The sequence below is a fragment of the Schistocerca americana genome, chromosome 6 (genome assembly GCF_021461395.2).
Source record: "Schistocerca americana isolate TAMUIC-IGC-003095 chromosome 6, iqSchAmer2.1, whole genome shotgun sequence".
In the NCBI taxonomy this organism is placed as follows: Eukaryota; Metazoa; Arthropoda; class Insecta; order Orthoptera; family Acrididae; genus Schistocerca; species Schistocerca americana.
The window spans coordinates 91437531-91450348 of record NC_060124.1 but is presented as its reverse complement, the minus strand read 5'-3'; the positions used below and the strand labels follow the sequence as shown (position 1 = coordinate 91450348).

At 47.4% G+C, this 12818-nt stretch overlaps 2 non-coding genes across 2 annotated transcripts; both read left to right on the top strand.

The window, feature by feature from the left end:
• The first annotated feature begins 717 nt into the window (after nt 1–717).
• LOC124620504 lies at nt 718–836 on the top strand. The gene has a single exon (XR_006980187.1). It is a non-coding gene; the product is annotated as a 5S ribosomal RNA (ribosomal RNA).
• A 1100-nt stretch (nt 837–1936) lies between these two features.
• On the top strand, nt 1937–2055 carry LOC124620387. The gene has a single exon (XR_006980176.1). It is a non-coding gene; the product is annotated as a 5S ribosomal RNA (ribosomal RNA).
• Nucleotides 2056–12818: the final 10763 nt, after the last annotated feature.

The following is a 12818-nucleotide window of genomic DNA, read 5'->3' as shown; positions in this document are numbered from 1 at the left end:
CTGAAATACGTCAGGGCTTATTGTTTTGCAGCAGTGTACGACTGCAAACTTGTAAACAAAAGTGTATCTTTCGTCGCTAGAAGAGATGGATGCTTTGGCGACCCTCCTGTGTCTTGTGTCCCTGTTTTCGCACCTTTGCACAGGTCTACTGGCCGCAAACGGCGTCTCGGACACGCCCGTTAGGCCCACGGCCGTCTCGCAGATGTTTCTCTTGCTTGTGCTGTCATATGGGCCACGACCCGAGCGGCAGCGAGCGGCAGTCGGGACAAGTCGGGACGGAAGGGGAGAGGTGCGAATGCACTGCACAGATCACGCAAATACCTGGACGCGAGCCGCGCGGCGTGTGTCAGGTGAGTGAGGAAGATGCCGGGGGCGCCCTCCAGCAGGACACTGCTACACCCCGCACAGCCCCCCGCCGGATAACGGGAACAAGATGCGTCGCCCGCGAGTGTCGGACGCCGCACGCACCAAGCGAAACGAATGACAGGCGGCGCACCGAGCAGCCGCGTGTCTCACGCAAGTGGCGGCGCGGCGCGGCGCGCCCGCCAGTTCGGCAGACGCCTCTGAGACGCCGGACGCGCACAACGCGCCGCCTTCGAGGCTCCAGCTGTTGCGGAAGGACGTGCTCTGCGTCAAATGTGTCACCGAAAACTGCGATTGTGTGTGTTGGGAGAAGAGGCAGAGGCGTCTTCTGTCGTGCGGCTACAGTATAAGGGCGCCAACGGCCATACCATGTTGAATACACCGGTTCTCGTCCGATCACCGAAGTTAAGCAACATCGGGCCCGGTTAGTACTTGGATGGGTGACCGCCTGGGAACACCGGGTGCTGTTGGCTCCCCTTCATTTTCTCCTTTTTACGCCGCTATCCCTGCCAGCCCTCTTTTCATACTACCTTTCTTTTGTGACAAACGTGCTTCCTTAAGCATTTTAAACGCGCTAGGAATGCCCTGAAAATAACGAAACACTACGAATCGACAGATGTGATCTGAAGTAAGTCAGGGTCACCTACTGTTCCGTAGCAGTGCAACTCTCCACAAAAAAAAAAAAAAAAAAAAAAAAAAAAAAAAAAAAAAAAAAAAAAATTAAACGACTGTAATAAACATAAGATTCGATATTAATTGCCTCAGTTCGAAGAAGAATGTGCCAAGGAAGATTTCTTAAAAGTGCCTGAAGATAACAAAACAGTATGAACCGACAGATATGTTCTGAAATACGTCAGGGCTTATTGTTTTGCAGCAGTGTACGACTGCAAACTTGTAAACAAAAGTGTATCTTTCGTCGCTAGAAGAGATGGATGCTTTGGCGACCCTCCTGTGTCTTGTGTCCCTGTTTTCGCACCTTTGCACAGGTCTACTGGCCGCAAACGGCGTCTCGGACACGCCCGTTAGGCCCACGGCCGTCTCGCAGATGTTTCTCTTGCTTGTGCTGTCATATGGGCCACGACCCGAGCGGCAGCGAGCGGCAGTCGAGCAAAGTCGGGACAAGTCGGGACGGAAGGGGAGAGGTGCGAATGCACTGCACAGATCACGCAAATACCTGGACGCGAGCCGCGCGGCGTGTGTCAGGTGAGTGAGGAAGATGCCGGGGGCGCCCTCCAGCAGGACACTGCTACACCCCGCACAGCCCCCCGCCGGATAACGGGAACAAGATGCGTCGCCCGCGAGTGTCGGACGCCGCACGCACCAAGCGAAACGAATGACAGGCGGCGCACCGAGCAGCCGCGTGTCTCACGCAAGTGGCGGCGCGGCGCGGCGCGCCCGCCAGTTCGGCAGACGCCTCTGAGACGCCGGACGCCGCGCACTCCGCGCCGCCTTCGAGGCTCCAGCTGTTGCGGAAGGACGTGCTCTGCGTCAAATGTGTCACCGAAAACTGCGATTGTGTGTGTTGGGAGAAGAGGCAGAGGCGTCTTCTGTCGTGCGGCTACAGTATAAGGGCGCCAACGGCCATACCATGTTGAATACACCGGTTCTCGTCCGATCACCGAAGTTAAGCAACATCGGGCCCGGTTAGTACTTGGATGGGTGACCGCCTGGGAACACCGGGTGCTGTTGGCTCCCCTTCATTTTCTCCTTTTTACGCCGCTATCCCTGCCAGCCCTCTTTTCATACTACCTTTCTTTTGTGACAAACGTGCTTCCTTAAGCATTTTAAACGCGCTAGGAATGCCCTGAAAATAACGAAACACTACGAATCGACAGATGTGATCTGAAGTAAGTCAGGGTCACCTACTGTTCCGTAGCAGTGCAACTCTCCACAAAAAAAAAAAAAAAAAAAAAAAAAAAAAATTAAACGACTGTAATAAACATAAGATTCGATATTAATTGCCTCAGTTCGAAGAAGAATGTGCCAAGGAAGATTTCTTAAAAGTGCCTGAAGATAACAAAACAGTATGAACCGACAGATATGTTCTGAAATACGTCAGGGCTTATTGTTTTGCAGCAGTGTACGACTGCAAACTTGTAAACAAAAGTGTATCTTTCGTCGCTAGAAGAGATGGATGCTTTGGCGACCCTCCTGTGTCTTGTGTCCCTGTTTTCGCACCTTTGCACAGGTCTACTGGCCGCAAACGGCGTCTCGGACACGCCCGTTAGGCCCACGGCCGTCTCGCAGATGTTTCTCTTGCTTGTGCTGTCATATGGGCCACGACCCGAGCGGCAGCGAGCGGCAGTCGAGCAAAGTCGCGAATGCACTGCACAGATCACGCAAATACCTGGACGCGAGCCGCGCGGCGTGTGTCAGGTGAGTGAGGAAGATGCCGGGGGCGCCCTCCAGCAGGACACTGCTACACCCCGCACAGCCCCCCGCCGGATAACGGGAACAAGATGCGTCGCCCGCGAGTGTCGGACGCCGCACGCACCAAGCGAAACGAATGACAGGCGGCGCACCGAGCAGCCGCGTGTCTCACGCAAGTGGCGGCGCGGCGCGGCGCGCCCGCCAGTTCGGCAGACGCCTCTGAGACGCCGGACGCCGCGCACTCCGCGCCGCCTTCGAGGCTCCAGCTGTTGCGGAAGGACGTGCTCTGCGTCAAATGTGTCACCGAAAACTGCGATTGTGTGTGTTGGGAGAAGAGGCAGAGGCGTCTTCTGTCGTGCGGCTACAGTATAAGGGCGCCAACGGCCATACCATGTTGAATACACACGGCTAGCGGCCGCTCTGTTGGCATCGCCGCGTTGCGTTCCGCTGTCGAGTTTCTCATTTTTGCGCGTTTTTTTGCGTAGTTGTTAAGTAACGGTTTGAAAATGGAAAACGTAAACAGATCGAACACATTGAACGTTATTTTCGACAAGGAAGCTGTACGCCCTACGGCATACGAGGCTCACGACTGGATTATTGACGAACTCGGTCTTACCGACACCGAAACGTACGGAGTCCAGTGGGACTTTATTACCGGAACCCTGTTTATGAAATTCAATGATCCGGAAATGTGCGAAAAGATCGTACAGGAAAACGGTGGAAAACGCAAGTTTAAATATCGTGACGGAAGCGTTTGCGACGTGACCGTGTGCCACGCGGGTTACGGTATTCGTCAAGTTCGTATTTTCAATCTTCCCTTTGAAATACCTACGCAAATGATCGCTCGTGGTCTCATGCCGTATGGGAATGTGCTTTCAGTGACGAATGAGAAATGGGGTAGTGGTTTCCGACTACAAGTTTACAACGGAGTAAGAAGTGTTCTTATTGAACTGAAACAGCACATCCCGTCCTTTCTTGTCATAGGCGGTTACAGGGCATTTATATCGTACAATGGACAGCCACAGACGTGCTCGTACTGCAATGCAACCGATCATTTTCGACAAAATTGTCCGAACAGACGTCGCCCTGTGCAGCTCCCGCTCGGCGGTGATAGCGCACAAACGCAGAAAACTTCGTATGCGTCTGTAGCGTTGGGTGTTGCTCCGATTCGACCCTCGTCACTCCCTGTGACAGAGGCTGCGTGCGAATCGGCTGCGACCCCGACGAACACGGACAATGTCATGGACATAACAGAAATTGATGAAAAAGCCGTCATTCCAGAAAATTGTCTCCGCAATAATGCCACAAACGTTACGGTCGTGGCTGACGTTCACCCACAGCCACCAAAAAGTGACGACACTGAATCAGAAATTTTTCCGACCAACACGCAAAATTCAGAGAGTGGACGCAGCCCTGCTGCTGTCCCCTCAGAAAAGCGTGTTTCTCGTAAAGACCCCAGTCCATCCCCGAGTAGGAGATCGGTGAGCTATTCACCGAATAAATCTTCGAAAAGGAAACATAGACGGGGCCGTGGAAACGGAATATCGGATGCAACTTCTAAATCCGATCAACAATGCCCTGTGACAGTCGTCCCTGTTGCGTCGCATGAAACAGAAGCAGATCGCCGGCGCGACGCAACTGTTCGACATCTAAGGGAATTTCTAAACAAGCAAGAGAAAGAAATCAGCGTACAACCGGTCGTAACTGAGGCTGTATTATCAGCGCCAATTAAAAGAAAAGCAGACGAAATGCACGAGTGTCGTGCTCGGCACACAGCCCACGTCCCGACGGACGACATTCGTGCCGTCCATGCCATGCAAATCGATCCGCCACATATGCACGTACCGATGGAAACCAACAATGATCCTCCCCGCTCAGATCAACAACGCAGTACTGTTTGGTCCGAAGATGTTTGAGCATAAACTCTGTTGAAAATTAGTTGCAATACTCCTCACATACAAAACAAACCATTCGAAGAATGAAATTATTTCCATTTACACCCTGTCTCCCGTAGCTAATGTTTCTCTGTTTCTTTCTCCACTTCCAATGCCTGCCTGTTATACGCAAATAAAAGATTTATCTATTCTTACCCTAAATATAAACGGGATTTCTGCAGTTCACAAAATTTTATCCCTAGTCGATTTTATACATTACAGTCGTTTTGACGTAATATTCCTTCAGGAAGTTACAGCAAACATCCTCAATAACATAAATGGATATGATGTCATTTATAACATTAACAATAATATAAAATGCGGTACCGCGATTTTATACAAAAATTCCCTACAGCCAGACAATGTCCAAACGTTGCCAAGCGGACGCGCAATTGCGTGCAATATACAAAGCATGAGATTTATCAATATTTACGCCCCCTCAGGGACAGATAATAGACGAATGCGCGCAGCATTTTTCAATCACGAGGTAGTTCCCTTGTTTGATACCACACGTCCAATAATTCTCGGTGGCGATTTTAACTGTGTAACAGACCCATCCGACCAGCACCCTACGGCCACTACGTGTCCTGAATTAGTGAAACTGTTGACCGCCAAAGATCTGCGAGACACGTGGCGTCTCCTCCACCCACATACAACGCAGTATACGCACATATACAATAGTGGAGCAAGCAGGATAGACCGCATATACGTCTCTCAACAGATTGCAAACAACCTAAATAGCGTAGACATCATCCCTGTCGCGTTTAGCGACCACTGCGGTTATGTTGCTGCCATCCACCTACAGCGTACAAATGAAACACCTACTCCCAGGTTGTGGAAGCTTAATACGAAACATCTTGCCGCGAGAGACTTCCGCTCGAAAATGCAATCTGTATGGCAGCTTTGCCTGCAGAAAGAGAAAAACTACAGCTCAGCACTAGAGTGGTGGACTTTTTACGCAAAGCCGCAAATTAGGATGATTGCTCAATGTTATAGCCAGGAGGTATCCTTCTGGACGCAGCGCACAACAGAATTTTACCAACAATGCCTCAAAGACGCGTTAAACGCCCCCGTCGGACCAAATGAAAATCTCCGCCTCCGCTTAAACCGTATTAAAGCAAAGATTCTCCGTATACATAACGAAAAGGCGAAAGGGATTTTGGTCCGAAGTCGCGCCTTGTGCGCTCTGGACGACGAAGAACCGTCGTCCTATCATCTCGCGCGTGAAAAAACACGGGCAAGACGTAAACACGTAGAATCGATAACGACTGCGTCAGGCGAGCGCCTTACGCGGAAAACAGACATTCTCCAACATATTACAGCCCACTACACGGACTTATTTCGAGACGTTGCGACAGACGACGTAGCGCTAAATTATTTGCTATGCGACCTGCAGACTGACATTTCGAACGCAGACAGAGAACAGTTGATAGCAGAGATGACAGTACAGAACTCAAAACCTATTGTACAATCGTGCTCTAAAGGAAAGTCGCCGGGACCTGATGGCCTGCCAACCGAATTCTATCAGGTCTACTGGGACATCTTTGGGCAAAAACTCACCGACATAGTAAATGAAGTAATTCGTGGTACCAATATTCCCGCAAAATTTCTGGAAGGTCGAGTTGTGCTCGTCCCAAAAACGCAACATACATGTCGTGTCCAAGATTTCCGGCCCATCACGTTACTCAATACTGACTACAAAATAGTTGCAAGGTGCCTTGCAGCAAAGATGAAGCCAGTCATGAACAAAGCTATCAGCTCTTACCAAACGTGCGGAGTAACACACCACAATATTTTCCACGCAGCGTCCTTATACCGAGACATAGTAGCTCACACGGCAGTCCATAAATTATCGACAGCTATTCTATCCATTGACTTTGCGAACGCTTTCGATCGCATAAGCCACAAATACTTGCTACAGGTCATGACAAAAATGGGATTCGGACGAGAATTTATCAAAATTATCGAAAATATTCTGACGGGAGCAAGATCAATAGTCACATTAAACGGATGGCAAACTAAACCGATCCCTATTTGCCGCTCTGTCAGGCAAGGATGTCCGCTGTCAATGTTCTTATTCGTGATCGCCATAGACCCGCTTCTCAGAACAATAGGCAGGACGTCAAAAGGTGTACAAATACACAATGCTTCCTTTAAATGTGTGGCATACGCAGATGACGTAGGCGCTTTCATTGACCACACAGCAGACATAGACTCGATACGCGCCTCCCTTCATCAGTATGAAAGGGCGTCTGGAGCAGCGATAAATACTAATAAAACTGTTCTACTTCCACTGGGTCTGCTAGCCACCGATATTGTCCGCCCATGGTATAGAATAGTGAGAGACCATCAAGTATTGGGTCTAGACATAACTGCGTGCCCACAGCATATGCAAGCACGGAATTGGAGAAGAATTCTCAACTCCATTAAAGGCCTCTGCAAATGCCACGCAACCCGGCACCTTAACTTGCACCAGAAAGTCAAATTAATCAATTGCTTTATTCTCTCAAAGGCGTGGTATATGGCGCAACTGCTTAGCGTGCCAAAACAAATAGGACGCGCTATATCTCAGGCAGTATACTGGTTACTCTGGCGCCACGAAATTTTTAAAGTGCGAGCAGCAGTTTGTGTCTTGGACCCGTCACATGGAGGACTCGGGCTAGTAGACTTCAGTCGAAAATGTGCAGCGTTGCTTGTCAACCGCACCGCTGAAATGCAGGCCGGTTTTCCCGATGGATCGACAGCATCCCTGCTAGAAATCTATCGGCCAGAATCTGAAAGCGCCCCAGTATCGGTGGCCAACATTCCTTACCGTATGTCCTTTGTACGAGACTATATTCTAAATAAAAGCTATATCCTCCGCACGGCCACGAATCCACACAGGACAGCACGGCAACTATATACTGAATTGATGGGACAACCCCCACTTAGTAAATTGGAAGTCCGCTTACCTACTGTTAACTGGAAGCAGGTGTGGTCAAATGTTAATAGCAGTATTCTCCCGTCCGATGTGTCTGCGTTATGGTACAAACTAGTCAACAACACACTGCCCACCAATCAGCGTTTAGCCGATATTCAGCTTCTTGCCTCCCCCAACTGTAGCAGATGTGGCATGCCTGACACCAGAGAACACCGTCTGCAATGCCAATCTGTTTCCGATGTGTGGAGGACTTGCCAGATAATGGTGGCTCTCATCACGCGAACTACTCCGGCGCGCGTCTCAGTTGACAGTGTCATTGTACCTGATTTCAAATATTTCCCGCGGCCAAAACACAATACTGCTGTGTGGTTGTTGGGCCACACTGTTTACGCCCTCATTGACCGGCAAATTCACGATGCGCTCACCTTTTTGACTCATATTTGGGACCAATATTGTAAGATCAAAAATAGTAATAAACACAAAGAATATTTTGCTAATTTTTTATCATCTGCATTGCATCATGCGTATGCGAGACAACTGTAAGATGATTCTGAGCCCCTTTTATTTGTATCAATGGTCTTTCAGTCTCGCCATTGAGCTTTGATGATACGCACACTGACCTTATTTGCGTCTTACGCGCAGGTTCATCAAAATTAAGTTTAGATATATAGTTAGTGTTAGCTGGTGAAATATAACCAGTTTCCATTCATTTGTCTATCTTTGTTATGTGCCAGCCTGTAAACAAGTATACCTATGACTATTTTTGGAAAAAGTAATAAAATGGACAAAGTTACAGAAAGAGAGTAACTGAGTAATAGGATGAGGTTCCAGTTTTAGTCTTCAATAAAGAAAAAAAAAAAGAAAAAAATAAAAAAAACAAAAAAAAAGAAAGACAAAAAGTAAAAAAAAAGAAAAAAAAAAGAAGAAAAAAAAGAAAAAAAAATAAATAAATAAAAAAAAAGATTAAAAAAAAGATAAAAAAAAAAGAAAAAAGAAAACAAAAAAAAAATAAATAAATAAAAAAAAAAAAATAAAAAAAATAAAAAAAAAGAGATAAAAAAATAAAAAAAAAAAATACACCGGTTCTCGTCCGATCACCGAAGTTAAGCAACATCGGGCCCGGTTAGTACTTGGATGGGTGACCGCCTGGGAACACCGGGTGCTGTTGGCTCCCCTTCATTTTCTCCTTTTTACGCCGCTATCCCTGCCAGCCCTCTTTTCATACTACCTTTCTTTTGTTCAAACGTGCATCCTTAAGCATTTTAAACGTGCTAGGAATGCCTTGAAAATAACGAAACACTACGAATCGACAGATGTGATCTGAAATAAGTCAGGGCCACCTACTGTTTCGTAGCAGTGCAAAAAACCACAAAAAAAAAAAAATGAAAAATGAAAATAAACGACTGTAATAAACATAAGATACGATATTAATGGCCTCAGTTCGAAGAAGAATGTGCCAAGGAAGATTTCTTAAAAGTGCCTGAAGGTAACAAAACAGTATGAACCGACAGCTATGTTCTGAAATACGTCAGGGCTTATTGTTTTGTAGCAGTGTACGACTGCAAACTTGTAAACAAAAATGTATCTTTCGTCGCTAGAAGAGATGGATGCTTTGGCGACCCTACTGTGCCTTGTGTCCCTGTTTTCGCACCTTTGCACAGGTCTGCTGGCCGCAAACGGAGTCTCGGACACGCCCGTTAGGCCCACGGCCGTCTCGCAGATGTTTCTCTTGCTTGTGCTGTCATATGGGCCACGACCCGAGCGGCAGTCGACCCACCGCCACACCTTAACCTGCCCATGTTAGGCAAAATTTTTCCGCCTGACTCATGTAGTACTATCACCGTCAGATTGTGGTACGGGACTACAAGTCCCACCGCCACACCTCCAAAGTGAATTGCAGTGACGCAGTCACTGCCCTGTGGAAATTTACTGCCTCACCAACACAGTTAGACCGCAATAGACCGGTGATGCTGTATTGTAACATATCACCCCGGACTACAAGTCCATTAAAAAAAAAAAAAAAAAAAAAAAAAAAAAAAAAAAAAAAAAAAGCGGCAGTCGAGCAAGGTGCTGTGGGGCGGCGGTTAGGTTTGTAAAATATAAAAATCTAATTGCTGTATAAATGCTTGCATGTTGAATCAGTTTCTGGCTTTTAGAATGTTGTTAATGCTGTCTTTCGCCGTTCTCAACACTGGCTCTCTATTTACCTTTTAGCACCCAGAAAGTGATTTAACAAAACGTGGAGCCAGTAATTAGAGATCCTAGTGCCCACTTCATCTGAGAATACCATTATAGCTGCAGCTTATAGCTCTGAGGAATTAGGAGATTGTCCGGGATTTCTAATCAAAAACGGTTTTCCAAAACAGTTGAGTATATTCTGAAATTCACTGATAAAGAACACAAGTATCCCTACAACCTAACTAACAGAGCAGTTCAGAGTCTAATGCGCTGATGCAACTATAAATGTCCGAATTAAATGTTAAAAAGAATGCTCGCCATAATTTGATGAAAATATTTCATCAAACGCCACGCTAAATATTTGGTAGAATGTCTGTCCTGCGACGGCACGTGAAAATACGACAATACGCAAACTGAAGCTAGATAATGAAAATCATCCCAGAATTAACACTTCACTTGAAATGTTTTCATGGTTCCGCGTATCTCTAGTAACTTATTACGGCACCCGAGGCTGTTTGTAGCAGTGATACTGATGCGACGCGACTCCCGACACAGATGGCGTGTCATTCAGCGTCTGGAGAGAACTGGGGCCTTTTTTCCTCGCGCAGCGTTCTTACATATAAAGCCGCGGTGCGGACGACTGAGGGAACGCCTGATCAAATCGGCTCTCCCGACTAGCCTCTGGGCTAGTAACGCACCACTTCAAGTTACATAATAATTTATAGCTTCTTTTGCTGATGGCCGATGAAGCTCTTAATTTAAACGTGCATTCAGCACGCAAGTAAGTATTGATAATAAAATTTTGACGTGGCTAAGTTAAATATTTTGGGCGAGAGAATTAATTAAATTACACTGCACGCAGTAGTTGAGTTCTGAACTGGCCCTTTTGAGATCAGCTATCGCTATAATTTTATAGATATTCAAAAGAAACTTTTCACATCTTCATAGTCATAGCGGACCTCCAACCTATTTAAATCTAAACATCCTAGCTTTATTTATTAGCCTACTTAATCTATCTTGCTTCCTTCAGTTTTGAGACGAAAACCAGAAAATCATGAATTTCCACTAAAATCTTAATTTGTGAAATCCAAAGTATTGTTTTTATTAAATCATTATGAAAGATGAATCTAAATATAAATTTTGAAGTCTCTAGCTCTTTTCTGTTGCGCCAATGATTTTTTCAGATAAACGTCCAAATTTCGAAAATGGCTGAAGTTATCGAACTGATATTTAACACACATTAATTTAGAATTATTCCTGACATGCTAGAAAAGATTTAGGTCATTTGCTTGATTTTTAAGGTATTGCGCAACATTTATGACGTCAGAGCTAGTTACAGCAGACTGGCTGGCACACAATGGAAACTGATGTGAATTTACTACAGCGTGAGTAGGCTGCTTCCCTACAGTGCGAATGCACTGCACAGATCACGCAAATACCTGGACGCGAGCCGCGCGGCGTGTGTCAGGTGAGGAAGCTGCCGGGGGCTCCTCCAGCAGGACACTGCTAAGCCCCGCACAGCCCCCCGCCGGATAACGGGAACAAGATGCGTCGCCCGCGAGTGTCGGACGCCGCACGCACCAAGCGAAACGAATGACGGGCGGCGCACCGAGCAGCCGCGTGTCTCACGCAAGTGGCGGCGCGGCGCGCCCGCCAGTTCGGCAGACGCCTCTGAGACGCCGGACGCGCACTCCGCGCCGCCTTCGAGGCTCCAGCTGTTGCGGAAGGACGTGCTCTGCGTCAAATGTGTCACCGAAAACTGCGATTGTGTGTGTTGGGAGAAGAGGCAGAGGCGTCTTCTGTCGTGCGGCTACAGTACAAGGGCGCCAACGGCCATACCATGTTGAATACACGGCTAGCGGCCGCTCTGTTGGCATCTCCGCGTTGCGTTCCGCTGTCGAGTTTCTCATTTTCGCGCGTTTTTTGCGTAGTTGTTAAGTAACAGTTTGAAAATGGAAAACGTAAACAGATCGAACACATTGAACGTTATTTTCGACAAGGAAGCTGTACGCCCTACGGCATACGAAGCTCACGACTGGATTATTGACGAACTCGGTCTTACCGATACCGAAACGTACGGAGTCCAGTGGGACTTTATTACCGGAACCCTGTTTATGAAATTCAATGATGCGGAAATGTGCGAAAAGATCGTAAATGAAAACGGTGGAAAACGCAAGTTTAAATATTGTGACCGTGTGCCACGCGGGTTACGGTATTCGTCAAGTCCGTATTTTCAATCTTCCCTTTGAAATACCTACGCAAATGATCGCTCGTGGTCTCATGCCGTATGGGAATGTGCTTTCAGTGACGAATGAAAAATGGGGTAGTGGTTTCCGCCTACAAGTCTACAACGGAGTAAGAAGTGTTCTTATTGAACTGAAACAGCACATCCCGTCCTTTCTAGTCATAGGCGGCTACAGGGCCTTTATATCGTACAATGGACAGCCACAGACGTGCTCGTACTGCAATGCAACCGATCATTTTCGACAAAATTGTCCGAACAGATGTCGCCCTGTGCAGCTCCCGCTCGGCGGTGATAGCGCACAAACGCAGAAAAATTCGTATGCGTCTGTAGCGTTGGGTGTTGCTCCGATTCGGCCCTCGTCACTCCCTGTGACAAGAGGCTGCGTGCGAATCGTCTCTGACCCCGGCGAACACGGACAATGTCATGGAAGTAACAGAAATCGATGAAAAAGCCGTCATTCCAGAAAATTCTCTCGGCAATAATGCGACAAACGTCACGGTTATGGCTGACGTTCACCCAGAGCCGCCAAAAAGTGACGATACTGAATCAGATATTTTTCCGATCAACACGCAAAATTCAGAGAGTGGACGCAGCCCTGCTGCTGTCCCCTCAGAAAAGCGTGTTTCACGTAAAGACCCCAGTCCATCCCCGAGTAGGAGATCGGTGAGCCATTCACCGAATAAATCTTCGAAAAGAAAACATCGACGCGGCCGTGGAAACGGAGTTTCGGATGTAAGTTCTAAATCCGATCAACAGTGCCCTGTGACAGTTGACCCTGTTGCGTCGCATGAAACAGAAGCAGATCGCC